The sequence below is a fragment of the Sciurus carolinensis genome, chromosome 15 (genome assembly GCF_902686445.1).
Source record: "Sciurus carolinensis chromosome 15, mSciCar1.2, whole genome shotgun sequence".
Lineage (NCBI taxonomy): Eukaryota > Metazoa > Chordata > Mammalia > Rodentia > Sciuridae > Sciurus > Sciurus carolinensis.
Window position 1 is genome coordinate 9,887,138 of NC_062227.1, and position 14,499 is coordinate 9,901,636.

The following is a 14,499-nucleotide window of genomic DNA, read 5'->3' on the forward strand; positions in this document are numbered from 1 at the left end:
TGAATCTCAAGCAGCACTGGTGGGGGAAAGTAGGAGCAAAAGTACCAGATAAATTACAAAGATTCTAACCGTATTCTAAGAACTCTGAAAAACAAATCATCATTGGAATAAACAGTCAACAAAGCTAGGCTAATGCTCAAGTGGTAAACATAAACAGCATATATACTGCTACAGGGAGATTTAAATGAGACCCAGGATATCCTACCATGACAGTCAAATGTTCAGGTATAATACCAAGAAACCTGGAAATCAGAAATCTATTTTTTAAAATTTTTGATTTTTTAAAATTGTTTTTTGACAGTGATAAATATTTAAAAACATTTTTCATACACGTATGTAAGAGTAATAATGTCTGTCTCATTCCCCATCCACATAATCCCACCCCTCCCCTCACTCCCCTCTGCATAATCCAAGGTTCCTTCCCTCTTCCCTCCCGCTTCCCCACTATGGATCAGCATCCACTTATCAGAGAAAACATCTGGCCTTTGGTTTTTTAAGATTGACTTATTTCACTTAGCATGATATTCTCTAGTTCCATGTATACCAAGACATAATTAAAATTCAGATAACTAAAGAGAAACAAAAATCTTAAAAATTTTTGTTCTTTTTCATTATACATGACAGTGGAGTATATTTTGATATATTTATACAAACATGGAGTATATCTTATTCTAATTAGGATCCCAGTCTTGTGGTTGAAGATGATGTGGAGATTCCCTGTAGTGTATTCATATAGGTACATAGAAAAGTTATGTCCGATTCACTCCACTATCTTTCATATTCCTGTTCCCCCTCCCTTCCCTTCATTCCATTTTGTCTAACTCAATGAACTTCTATTCTTCCCCTCACCTCTTGTTGTGTGTTAGCATCCACATATCAGAACATGTGACCTTCAGTTTTTTGGGATTGGCTTATTTTGTTTAGCATGATAGTCTCCAGTTCTGTCCATTTACTGACAAATGCCATAAAATCATTCTTTTTTATGACTGAGTAATATTCTATTGTGTATGTATAGTACATTTTATCCATTCATCTGTTGAAAAGCACCTGGTTGGTTCTATAGCCTAGCTATTGTGAATTGTGCTGCTATAAACATTGATGTGGTTCTGTCACTATAGTATGCTAATTTTAACTCCTTTGGATTTATATACTAAGGAGCGGGATGGCTGGGTGAAATGGTAATTCCATTCCTAGTTTTCTGAGGAATCTCCACACTGCTTTCCAGAATGATTGCACTAATTTGCAGTCCCACTAGCAAGTAAGAGTGTATCTTTTTTCCCACATCCTCATCAACATTTACTGTCACTTGTACTCTTGAGTGTTGCCATTCTGAGAAGAGTAAGGTGAAATCTTAGTGTATAGTTTTGATTTGCATTTCTCTAATTGCTAGAGATGTTGAAAATTTTTCATAATTTTTTGACCATCATATTTCTTCTTCTGTGAAGTGTCTGTTCAGTTCCTGTGCCCTTTTACTGATTAGATTATTTATTTATTTTTTGGTGTTAAGTTTTTTAGTTCTTTATCTATCCTGGAGCTAATTGTACTATCTGAGGTGCAGGTGGCAAAGATATACTCCCATTCTGTAGGCTCTCTCTTCATGCTCTTGATTGTTTCCTTTGCTGTGGAGAAACTTTTTAGTTTGATACTATCCAATTGATTGATTATTAATTTTGCTTCTTACACTTTAGGAGTCTTGTTAAGAAAGTCAGTTGCTAAGCTGACATGATGGAGTGCTAGGCCTACATTTTCTTCTAGTAGGCATAGGTTCTCTAGTCTAATTCCTAGGTCCTTGATCCACTTTGAGTTTTGTGCAGGGTGAGAGATAGGGATGCAGTTTCATTATGCTACATATGGATTTCCAGTTTTCCCAACACCATTTGTTGAAGATGTAATCTTTTCTCCAATGTATTGTTTATGGCACCTTTGTCTAGTATGAGGTAACTATGTGGGTTTGTCCATCTTCTATTCTGTACCATTGGTCTTCACATCGGTTTTGGTGCCAATACCATGCTGTTTTTTGTTACTGTAGCTCTGTAGTATAATTTAAGGTCTGGTATTGGGATGCCTCCTATTTCACTTTTCTCACTAAGGATTTCTTTGGCTATTCTGGGACTCTTATTTTTCCAAATGAATTTCATGATTGCCTTTTCTATTTCTATGAAGAACATCATTGGAATTTTAATAGGAATTGCATTAAATCTGTATAGCATTTTTGGTAGTACAGTCATCTTGATAATATTAATCTGCCTATCCAAGAACATGGGAGATCTTTTCATTATCTAATGTCTTCTCAATTGTTTTCCTTAGTGTTCTGTAGACTTCATTGTAGAGGTCTTTCACCTCTTTTGTTAGATTGACTCCCAGGTACTTTTTTTGGAGGCTACTGTGAATGGGATAGTTTTTCTAATTTCTCTTTCAGCTGATTCATCGTTGGTATATAGGAATGCAATTGATTTATTGTGTTAATTTTATATCCTGCTATTGTGTTGAATTCATTTATAAGTTCTAGAGGTTTTCTGATGGAGTTTTGGGGGTCTTCTAAATACAGGATCATGTTGTCAGCAAATAGGGATAGTCCGAGCTCTTCTTTGTTATTTGTATCCCTTTAAGAGAAACAAAAATCTTGAAGGCATACAGTGAGAAAAGGTCCATTGTCATAGAGGAACACCAATTCAAATGACAATGGATTTCTCATGTGACGCTGTCAAGGCCCACAGGGATGTGGCACACTAGTTTTAGTGCTAAACTGAATTCTCTATCTGGCAAAACTGTTCTTCACTGTAGAGGCAATGAGCACATTCTTGGATTAAAGAAAACAAATTGTTGATAGAAAATCTACCTTTAAACTATAGGTAAAGGAGATTCTTCAAATAGAAGAAAATGGTAAAAGTTAAAAAAAAAAAAAAAGGAATCCTGGGGCATCAATAAGGTGGGGAAAAGACAATTTAAAGAACACAAACATGATATATCCAATAGACTGCCCTTTGCTCCTTAAGATTTTACAATGATGTGACAAATAAAGCAGAATTTTTTACATCTAAACAATGATATTTAAGAGTATATAAGGAAAAAAGGACTAAATGAAGGGAAGGTTTCCACACTTCCCTTGAAGTAAATGTCGATAGGTACACTGTAGGAGGGCACACTTGTTTACTGTGACACTAGACCAACAGCTAGGAGAAGAAAGGGGCACATGCAAAAGTGCTGTGGGTGAAAGAAAATGGAATCCCAACACTGAGAAAACCCAAGAAAAGAGTAATGCACGAAAAGACAATTCAAAAAGTGAGGACTACTGGAAACAAATAGGAAATAAATAATAAAATGTCACACTTGAACCCTTAACATAGAAATTATGACTTTAAATGTTCTAATCACATTGTTACTTGCATTCTTGACTGTTGCCATTCTGACTGGAATGAGATGAAATCTCAGCGTGATTTTAATTTGCATTTCTCTATTTACTAGAGAGCTGGCAATTAGAGGGAAAGGGGGCAAATGGATTACATCTATATGCTGTTTATAAGACTCAATTGTATGCTGTTTATAAGAAAGTTACCTCAAATCCAATGTATATAGGTTCTAGGTAGAAGGTTGGAGAAAGATAAATTATGGAATCATTAATTTTTTAAATGCTGAAGTGCTGTGTTAACATCAGACAAAGCAGATTTCAGAGCAAAGAAGGTTTACAAGAGACAAAGAGGAATGTTAAATAATAATAGAGAAGTCCGTCCTCCAGAAAAAAAATTACCGAATGTGTGTGTACTAAACAGCACAGTACACGAAGCAGAACCTTACAGAGCTGAACAGAGGCATTGAGAAATGCAGTTATTGTTAAGGATTTCAACACTGCTTTCTCAGCAAGTAGAACTTTTATAATAAAAATCAAGGACATAGGAAATCTGAACCCTGTAGTCAGTCCCCAGGATCTAACTGACATACAGAACATTTTCCCCAAGAAGAGCAGAGTACATGTTTCCCTATCCTATTTTTCAAGCATCCATGAAACAATAACCAAGATAGTACATACAGGTTGTGCAGTAAACCTCAACAAATGTAAAGAATTGAAATCAGAATGTTTTCTGTCCACAATGGAATCAAATTATAAATCTGTAAAAAAAAGACAAAAGGAAACAAAGACTTACAAATTTAAGAGTGCAATTCTAAGTAAAGCATGTGTGGTCCAAAAGGAAGTCTCAACAAACATAACATATATAAAACTAAATGAAATATAACACACAAAATTGTGGGATGCGGATTAAAATATGTTGAGTCGGAAAGTTACAGCACTGAGTGTTCACATTATAAAAGAAAAAAACCCACACATTTCTACCTCAAGAAATTTGAAAAAGTAGAGTAAAAAGTTTTAACAGAAGTGGATGGATGGAAATAAAGATAAGGGTATTTATAAGTGTTAGCTGAAGTAGGAAAAATGCAAAAATCAAAAGGGCAGAATTTAGTTCTTCAAAAAATAAAACTGGTAAGTCCCCAGTAAGAATGATAAAAGCAAAAAGAAGATATAAAACATCAGTGTTGGGATGAAATGTTATCACTACAGAGCCTGCCGTCATTAAATGGAAAATAAGAAAGTAGTACCAACAATTTCCCTATGCTTACATACTGTATCTGAGAAGAAACGGATCAATTCCTCAAAATCACATAACTTAAGATAAAATGGATAATTGGAATAGTCATGTAACTATTAAATTGAATTCATAGTTAAAAATTCCCCCTAAGGAAATCTCTAGAAGCAGGAGATTTCAGAGAATAAGAATAATTAATTGAAGAATACTGTATTTTACAGTCTATTCCAGAAAATAGAAGAATGCATTAGATTTTATGAGATCATAATTACCCTATTTACAAAACTAAAGAAAATACAAAAACATAGGACAAATATATTTCATGAACTTAAATATTAAAATCCTCAAAAATATGCCAGTTGAATCATGACCAAGTAGAATTTATTCCACATATCACAAGGCTTGATGTTTAGAAAGTTCATACCATGGAATGCTACTCAGCAATAAAACAGCATGAACAATTGATAGATGCAACCTGGATGAATTTTCAGAGAATTATGTTGAATATAATATTCTTGAAATGATAAAATTATGGAGAACAATTCCCGTGCGCTGGGGAAGGGGCAAAGGGTCATGAGGGAAGTGGTTATGAGTCTGGAAAAGAGCAATGGGAGGGGTGCTCTTGGTGAGCCTGTTCTGTATCCTCACGGGTGGTGCGTCCACGAACTGAGATATCTGGTAAATTGAGAGGAGTAAACACACAAGTGTAAATTAAAGTGGGAAATGTGAATAAGTTGGTGCATTGTGTTCACGTGAATATCTTGGTTACACTGTAGTAGTTTTGTAGGATGTTGGTGTTGTGGGAAATCGATAAATGTACACTGACCTCTGTGTTAGTTCTTGAATATACAATTAGCTCGAAAGAAAACCTAATTAAAAATAAAGAAAACGTAAGATTACAGAGGCAATTTTAAACCATGAGAAGCATGGAGAAACTTCTGGTCTATTCTGGAGGTCCCCAATCCCATCAGAGTTGGAGTAGAATCTTTAACACACGTGTTAGATCTTTCTGCATTTGGCTTGGCAGGAACTCATCCCTGCTACTTGGAAGGGGATCAGGATGGAACGGACAGAGCCGGGCCAGGACCGCCAGGGGGCGCGCCGCCTTCCCGCTCAGCTCCAGCTCCCTTCCTGGCTCTGGTCCTCCTCCCTCTCCCCCGACTCCGCCTCTGCCAGCCGAGCTCTCTTCTTGGTCTCCTCATCGTCACCGGGGAGTGCCTGCCTGTCTGTCTGCACGCAGAGGCTCTAGCTTGTTTTCTTTCCCAGGTGATGTTCTCGGCTTCGTGTTCTCTCCTGTCCCCTCCCTCCCACCATTTCTCTTCCCCCCTTTCCTCTACCGCCTTCCTCCACATTCTAATCTCAAGTGTCCCTTCATGAGAAAGTGTAGGAAGCAAAAGGAGGGGCTGTTTGCTAAGTCTGTGAATTCACCAGCCTTGAGGGAAAGAATGTGGAGACCATCGGAAACAATCTGCTCTTCACCAATGAGCTAACTCCAGAATCCAAGGGGCCCGACTGGAATCCGACTGGCCTGGTTGTGATGCTAGAATGGGAGGTAGAGACTACTGTCAGCAGGAGGCGGAGAGGCCATCAACCGAGGGATTTCAAAGGCACACGGGAGCCCCCTTTTCATTTGTTCTTTTCAGATAAACATGACAGTAGAGTGCATTTTGACATATAGGTACATGGAGTGTAACTTATTCTAATCAGAATCCCATTCTTGTGGTTTTACATGATGTGGAGCTTTACTAGTGGTGCAGTCATATATAAATATAGGAAAGTTATGTCCAATTTATTCCACTGTCTTTCCTACTCCTATTCCTTCTCCCTTCCCATCATCCCCATTTGTGTAATCCAATGAACTGCTTTTCTTCCCCCACCCTCTTATTGTGTGTTAACAGTCACATATCAGAGAACATTCCACCTTTGTTTTCTTGGGGGTTGGATTATTTCACTTAGCATGACAGTCTCCAGTTCCATCTGTTTACTGACAAAAGCCATAACTCCATTCTTCTTCATAGCTGAGTAATATTCCATTGTATATGCATACCACATTTTCTTTATTCATTCATCTGTTGAAGAGCATCTAGGTTGGTTACATAGAGCCCCTTTGAAACTAAACAATCCTATGCTAAAATGTTCTCCCTCTATACCTGGAACAGGTCTCAATTACTCACTGTTTCATAGCAACATGCCTCCCTCAGTTGCCTCTCTGGAACACGTGTATGATGAGAGAACTTTACACCTCTGTTGATTTGCTGTTTTCTATCATTATTGTCATTGTATCATTTCTGCTGCTTATACTACAAAACTAAGCCAATGATTATGAAACCTTCTCTAGCTCCATAACTCGGGAATATAACCACTGCAAAGCAGAATATAATAAGTAGACCTTGTACCCAAGGAAACAAAAAAAAAATTGATGAATGTGGTTTTAGGCAGCACAAAAGATTTGAAAATTGACAGTATTCTTAAAGGGCCTGGGGATGTAGCTCAGTGGTAGTACTGGGTGTTGCTTTAAACTCCCCATCAGCACACCCTCCCCCCAAAAATTCGTTTTTTTTAATCCAATGAGAAAAAAATACCATAGCCGTTTTATCATTTTTTATTTTAACTTATTTTTATTGTAAACAAATGAGATACATGTTGTTTCTGTTTGTACATGGAGTAACAGCATACCATTTACATATTCATACATTTACATAGGGTAATGGTGTTTGATTCATTCTGTTACTTTTTCCTCCCCCACCCCTCCCACCCCTCTTTTCCCTCTATACAGTCCCTCCTTCCTCCATTCTTGCCCCTCTCCCACCCCCCATTATGTGTCATTATCTGCTTATCAGTGAGATCGTTCATCCTTTGGTTTTTTGAGATTGACTTATTTCACTTAGCATGATATTCTCCAATTTCATCCATTTGCCTGCAAATGCCATAATTTTATTATTCTTTATAGTTGAGTAATATTCCATTGTGTGTGTGTGTGTGTGTGTGTGTGTGTGTGTGTGTGTGTGTATCACAGTTTCTTTATCCATTCATCAATTGAAGGACATCTAGGTTGGTTCCACAATCTGGCTATTGTGAATTGAGCAGCTATGAACATTGATGTGGCTGTATCTCTGTAGTATGCTGGTTGTAAGTCCTTTGGGTATAGGCTGAGGAGTGGGATAGCTGGGTCAAATGGTGGGTCCATTCCAAGTTTTCTAGGGAATCTCCACACTGCTTTCCAGAGTGGCTGCACTAATTTGCAGCCCCACCAGAAATGTATGAGTGTACCTTTTTCCCCACATCCTCGCCAACACATCGTTGCTTGTATTCTTGATAATCGCCATTCTAATTGGGGTGAGATGGAATCTTAGTGTAGTTTTGATGTGCATTTTCTCTTATTACTAGAGATGTTGAACATTTTTTCATGTTTGTTGATTGCTTGTAGATCTTCTTCTGTGAAGCATCTGCTCATATCCGTAGCCCATTTGTTGATGGGGTTATTTGTATTCTTTGTGTAGAGTTTTTTGAGTTCTTTATATATTCTGGAAATTAGTGCTCTATCTGAAGTATGAGTGGCAAAGATATTCTCCCACTCTGTAGGCTCTCTCTTCACATTGCTGATAGTTTCCTTTGCTGAGAGAAAACTATTTAGTTTGAATCTGTCCCAGTTATTGATTCTTGCTTTTATTTCTTGTGCTATGGGAGTCCTGTTAAGGAAGTCTGATCCAAAGCCAACAAGTTGAAGATTTGGACCTACTTTTTCTTCTATAAGATGCAGGATCTCTGGTCTGATTTCAAGGTCCTTGATCCATTGTGAGTTGATTTTTGTGCAGGGTGAGAGATAGGGGTTTAGTTTCATTCTGCTGCATAGTGATTTCCAGTTTTCCCAGCACCATTTGTTGAAGAGGCTATCTTTTCTCCATTGCATGTTTTTGGCCCCTTTTTCTAGTATGAGAAAGTTGTATTTATTTGGGTTTGTGTCCGTGTCCTCTATTCTGTACCATTGATCTACCTATTTTGGTGCCAATACCATGCCATTTCTGTTACTGTTGCTTTGTAGTATAGTTGAAGTTCTGGTATTGTGATACCCCCTGTTTCATTCTTCCTGTTAAGGATTGCTTTAGCTATTCTGGGTTTCTTATTCTTCCAGATGAATTTCATGATCGCCTGCTGTATTTCTGTAAGGTACATCATTGGGATTTTAATTGGAATTGCATTGAATCTGTATAGCACTTTTGGTAGTATGGCCATTTTGACAATATTAATTCTGCCTATCCAAGAACATGGGAGATCTTTCCATCTTGAAGGTCTTCCTCAATTTCTTTCTTCAATGTTTTGTAGTTTTCATTGCAGAGATCTTTAACCTCTTTAGTTAGATTGATTCCCAAGTATTTTTTTTTTTGAGGCTATTGCAAATGGAGTTGTTTTCCTCATTTCCCTTTCAGATGTTTCGTCGCTTGCATATAAAAATGCTTTAGATTTATGCGTGTTGAATTTAGCCTGCTCTTTTGCTGAATTCATTGATGAGGTCTAGAAGTTTTCTGGAGGAGGTTTTTGGATCCTCTAAATATAGAATCATGTCATCAGCAAATAGTGACAGCTTAAGTTCCTCTTTTCCTATTCGTATCTCTTTAATTTCTTTAGTCTGCCTAATTGCTCTGGCTAGAGTTTGACTGTAACATTACAGCTCAAAGCCCTAGGAAAAGAAGAACAGAATAACAGCAAAAGTAGCAGAAGACAGGAAATAATTAAAATCAGAGCTAAAATCAATGAAATTGAAACAAAAGAAACAATTCAAAAAATTGACAAAACAAAAAGTTGGTTCTTTGAAAAAGTAAACAAAATAGACAAACCCTTAGCCACACTAACAAAGAGGAGAGAGAAAACTCAAATTACTAAAATTCGTGATGAAAAAGGAAATATCATGACAGACACTACTGAGATACAGAACATAATGAGAAGCTACTTTGAAAATGTGTATTCCAACAAAATAGAAACTACCGAAGACATTGACAAATTTCTAGAGACATATGCTCCTCCCAAACTGAACCAGGAGGACATACACAATTTAAACAGAACAATAATAAGCAATGAAATAGAAGAAGCCATTAAAAACCTACCATCCAAGAAAACCCAGGACCAGATGGATTCTTAGCCGAGTTCTACAAGACCTTCAAAGAAGAACTTATTCCAATACTTCTCAAAGTATTCCAGGAAATAGAAAAGGAGGGTACCCTACCAAACTTATTCTATGACGTTAATATCACCCTCATACCCAAACCAGGCAAAGACACATCAAGGAAAGAAAATTTTAGAACAATATCCTTTATGAATATAGATGTAAAGATTCTTAACAAAATATTGGCAAACCATATCCAAAAACATATTAAGAAAATCGTGCACCATGATGAAGTGGGGTTCATCCCTGGAATGCAAGGATGGTTTAACATCTGTAAATCAATAAACGTAATCCATCATGTCAATAGACTTAAGGATAAGAATCATATGGTTATTTCAATTGACGCAGAAAAAGCGTTAGACAAAATACAACACCCCTTCATGCTCAAAACACTAGAAAAAATAGGGATAGTAGGAACATACCTGAACATTGTAAAGTCTATTTATGCTAAGCCCATGGCCAACATCATTCTTAATGGAGAAAAACTGAAACCATTCCCTATAAAAACAGGAACAAGACAGGGATGTCCTCTTTCACCACTTCTATTCAACATTGTTCCCCCTCCAAAAGAATTCTTTTAAGTAAAGCAGATAGAGCTTATTTTTCTGAACATACCAAAGACAATATTTATTCATGTGAAGAACAGAATGTTCTTTTAACAGTTTGGCAAGCAACTGGCAATTTGGCTGGCCAGTAAGTTTCTCCTGGGACACAGCCACCTCACTTGTTTATATGCTGTTCATGGCTGCTTCCAGATACAAGGGCAGAGCTGATTAGCTGAGGCAGAGGCCATATAGCCTGTAAAGAATGAAATCGTTACTGCACAACCTTCTATAGAAAAATGTTGCTGATTCTCAATACACATGGAAGAATGTAAGTAGAATTATTATATGATAACTTAATATGCTTGTTCTCCCAGTTTAAAATTCTGATTTCCACAGGAAATTATCACCAAAATACATTTACAAGTGATTTACAGTATTTTAAAGATTTTATAAATGAAAGTTTTCATAAAAGAACAATGTGTCATTTTTGATGTTCAACATCTTCACAGAAAGTTTTTTTTAGAATTTACATGTAATTTGTGTAAATTAGTTCTGTAGTTTGATCTTTAGAATGCTCTACAAATTATTAAACCATATGTTATTCTGGTTTAACTACCTGTTATTTCTATTTTAAACATTTTTTGAAGATAATTTTGTACTATTTGACCAGTAAAACCAGGATAGGACACTTAGGATGTTTAGATCAATTAGAATTTCTGTGCAAAACAAATCAAATTTTGCATAAACTATGTTATGCTATAGCAGTCTGATTGGAGTACCATGAAAAAATGCCATAGACTACGTGGCTAAAACAACAGAAATCTACTTTCTACATTCTGGAGGCTAGAAAATCCAAGAGCAAGTTTCCAGCAGGTTTAGTTTATGGTGAAATCTCTCTGTCTTTTGGAGATCCTCCACATCCTCACATGGCCTTTCCTTTGAGCACAGGAGAGGGGAAACATCATCTCTTTGGCATGTGTTCTTGTAAAGACGCCAATCTACTAGGTCAGAGCCCTACTTCTAAGATTTCATTGAACCTTAATCACCTCCTAAAAGCTCTTTCTCCAAACACAGTCACAATTGGGGGCTGGGGCTTCGATATATGAATTTTAGGGGGTCACAATTCATTTGATAGCACTCTGCCTCTGGATCTCCAAAATCTATTTCCTTATCACCTGAAAAATAAATTGATATTATGCCTATAGCCCCAAGTTAAGGCTTGTTACAACATTCACTCCGAAAAACTGAAGTTCAAAATCTCATCTAAGTAGTTAAATCAGATATGGGTGAGATTTAAGATTCAGTTCATCCTGAGGCAAAATTCTTCCACAACCATGAACCTATGAAGTCAGACAATATGTGCCTCAAAAATGCAGCAGTGGTATTGATATTAAAAGTGCTGGGTGGGCCAGGGCTGCAGCTCAATGGTAGACACTTGCCTTGCATGTGTGAGGCACTGGGTTCGTTCTCAGCACCACATATAAATGAATAAAATAAAGGTCCATTGCCAATTAAAAAAATTTTTTTAAATGCTGGAGAAACTAGGGATAGAAAGAACATACTTCACTATTATAAAGGCTCTTATGACAAAACAAAGCCAACATTGTACTGAAAAGAGAAAAACTGAAAGCATTTCCTCTAAAACCAGGAACAAGACAAGGATGTCCATTATCACCATTCCTAATCAATATAGTTCTTGGCCAGGACAATTAGGCAAGAGAAGGGAATTAAAGGGATACAAACAGGAAAAGAAGAAGTCAAATGATCTCTGCTGATGACATGATCCTGTATCTAGCAGGTATAAAAAACTTGCCAGAAGACTTATAGATCCATCTATTCAATGAAGTAGCAATATACAAGACTAGCATTCACAAATCAAATCAATAAATTTCCTGTTCTCCAACAGTGATTCTGCTGAGAAAGAAATCAGGAAAACTGTCCCATTTGCAATAACTTAAAACTAAAATAAAATACTTGGTAGTTAACCTAAAGAGGTGAAAGATCTCTACAATGAAAATTACACAAAACTGAAGAAAGAAATCAAAGAAGACTTTAGAAGATGGAAAGATAGCCCATGTTCTTGGATAGGCAGACTTAATATTGTCAAAATGGCCATATTACCAAAAGCACTATTCAGAGTCAACACAATCCTTATCAAAATCCAAGATGTTGTTCACGGAACTAGAAAAATTAGTCCTAAAAATTTATTTGAAAGAATAAGAGACCATGAATAGCCAAAGTAATTCTGAGCAAGAAAGAGATTCCTTTTACAAAATGTTGCTGTGAAAACTGGATATTCATATTTAGAAGAATGAACCCAGATCCCTCTCTCTTGCTCTGCACAAAGTCAAATCAAAGTGGATCAAAGACTTAGGAATTGGGCCAGGAACTTTGCAACTGCTAGAAGAAAACACAAGGTTGACATGCCACCGTAGGGTGCAGGCACTGACTTCCGTAACGAGACTGCAGACACTCAAGAAATAAAGCAAGAATCAGTAAGTGGGATTCCATCACCTTAAAGATGCACAGCAAGGGGAATGACCACGAGCGTGCAGAGAGGCTGTGGATCGGGAGGGCACATTCGCCAGCTGGCTCATGATGGGGATTGATACTCAGGTAACTAAAAAAACTTAACACCCTCCCAAAACAAATAAACAACCCAATCAATAAAAAGAACTAAACAGACATTTCTCAAAAGAAATCCCATTGGCCAAGTATAGAAAAGTTTTTCAGCATGTCTAGGAATTAGGAAAATGCAGATTAAAACTACACTAAGATTTCATCTCACTACAGTCAGAATGGCAGTTATCAAGGATACAGATACTAAGAAATTCTGGTGAAGATGTGAGGAAAAATGTACACTCATTGGTGGAACGACAAATTAGTACAACCACTCTGGAGAGCAGAATGGAGATATCTCAGAAACCCGGGAATGGAACCACCATATGACCCAGTTATCACACTGTTTGGTATTTATCCAAAAGAACTGAAATCAGCATACTGTAGCAATACAGCCGCTTCAGGGTTTATAGCAGTACAATTCATATTAGCTGAATTAGGAAATCAGCCCAGATGTCCCTCAATAGATGAACAGATTAAGAAAATGTTATACACAATGGAGTTTTATACAATCAGAAAGAAGAATAAATTATGGCCTTTGCCAGTAAATGGATGGAACTGGAGGATGTCATGCTAAGTGAAATAATCTAGACTCAGAGAATCAAGGGTCAAGTGTTTTCTCTCATATGTGGAATCTAGAGCAAAATGAAGGGAAAATGGGAATGGGGGCAAAGGATCTCATAAGAATACAGGGACGATTAGTGGATTAGAAGGAGCAGGTTGAGAGGGAGGGAGGAGGGTGAGAAGGGGGAGGGGGCGTGGAATGAATCTGACAAAATCAAGTCATGTGCATGTATAACATACCACGGGAAATCTCGCCTGAAGGACACCAGCCAGAGCGTAAGTGTTTTAGGCTTCCTAGACTTTATGTCCTTCCTTGCAACTACTCAACTTTGTTGCTGGACTGTGAAAGCAGACATTGTAGAGCACAAATGATGAGTGACTGTGCTCTGCAGCCCTTTATAAAGCAACCGTCAGACACCTTCACACGTGGTTCTTAAAACAGGCCTCTTGGCTATTGTGAATTGAGCTGCTGTGAACACTGATGTGGCTGTATCTCTGTAGTATGCTGATTTTAAGTCCTTTGGATATAGGCCGAGGAGTGGGATAGCTGGGTCAAATGGTGGGTCCATTCCGAGCTTTGTGGGGCATATCTAAGGAAAGACTGCTGGCGATGTCACTGCCTAAAAGGCATCTGGGCAATTCTGACCAGTTTTCTTTAGCAGAACCCAGGACAGATTTCAAACAAAACGTGCTTACGTGTTCATTCCCCTTAAATCTTCCCAAGTTCATCAGCATCTCCAAGCTGCTCTAGTGGAAAAGGAAAGAGAGAGAAGGTCCCGGCACCTTGTTTGGGAGGACTAGCCCAAGGGGGATTTTAAGGACACTCTTTAGCCCACATCAAAGTCCCCCAGTAAACTGGGTGGGATGCAGCTGAGGAGGAGGCATAGACCTTGGCCTGGCCCTGAGGATGTCCTGAGGAGCCAGACACCTGTTGAGAGGAGACCTCTCGGGGTCTGGAGCAGTCACATGTGGAAACATGAACTCAAGCCCATTCGGGCACCCAAGCATCGTGAGCTCCCTGAACGTGGGA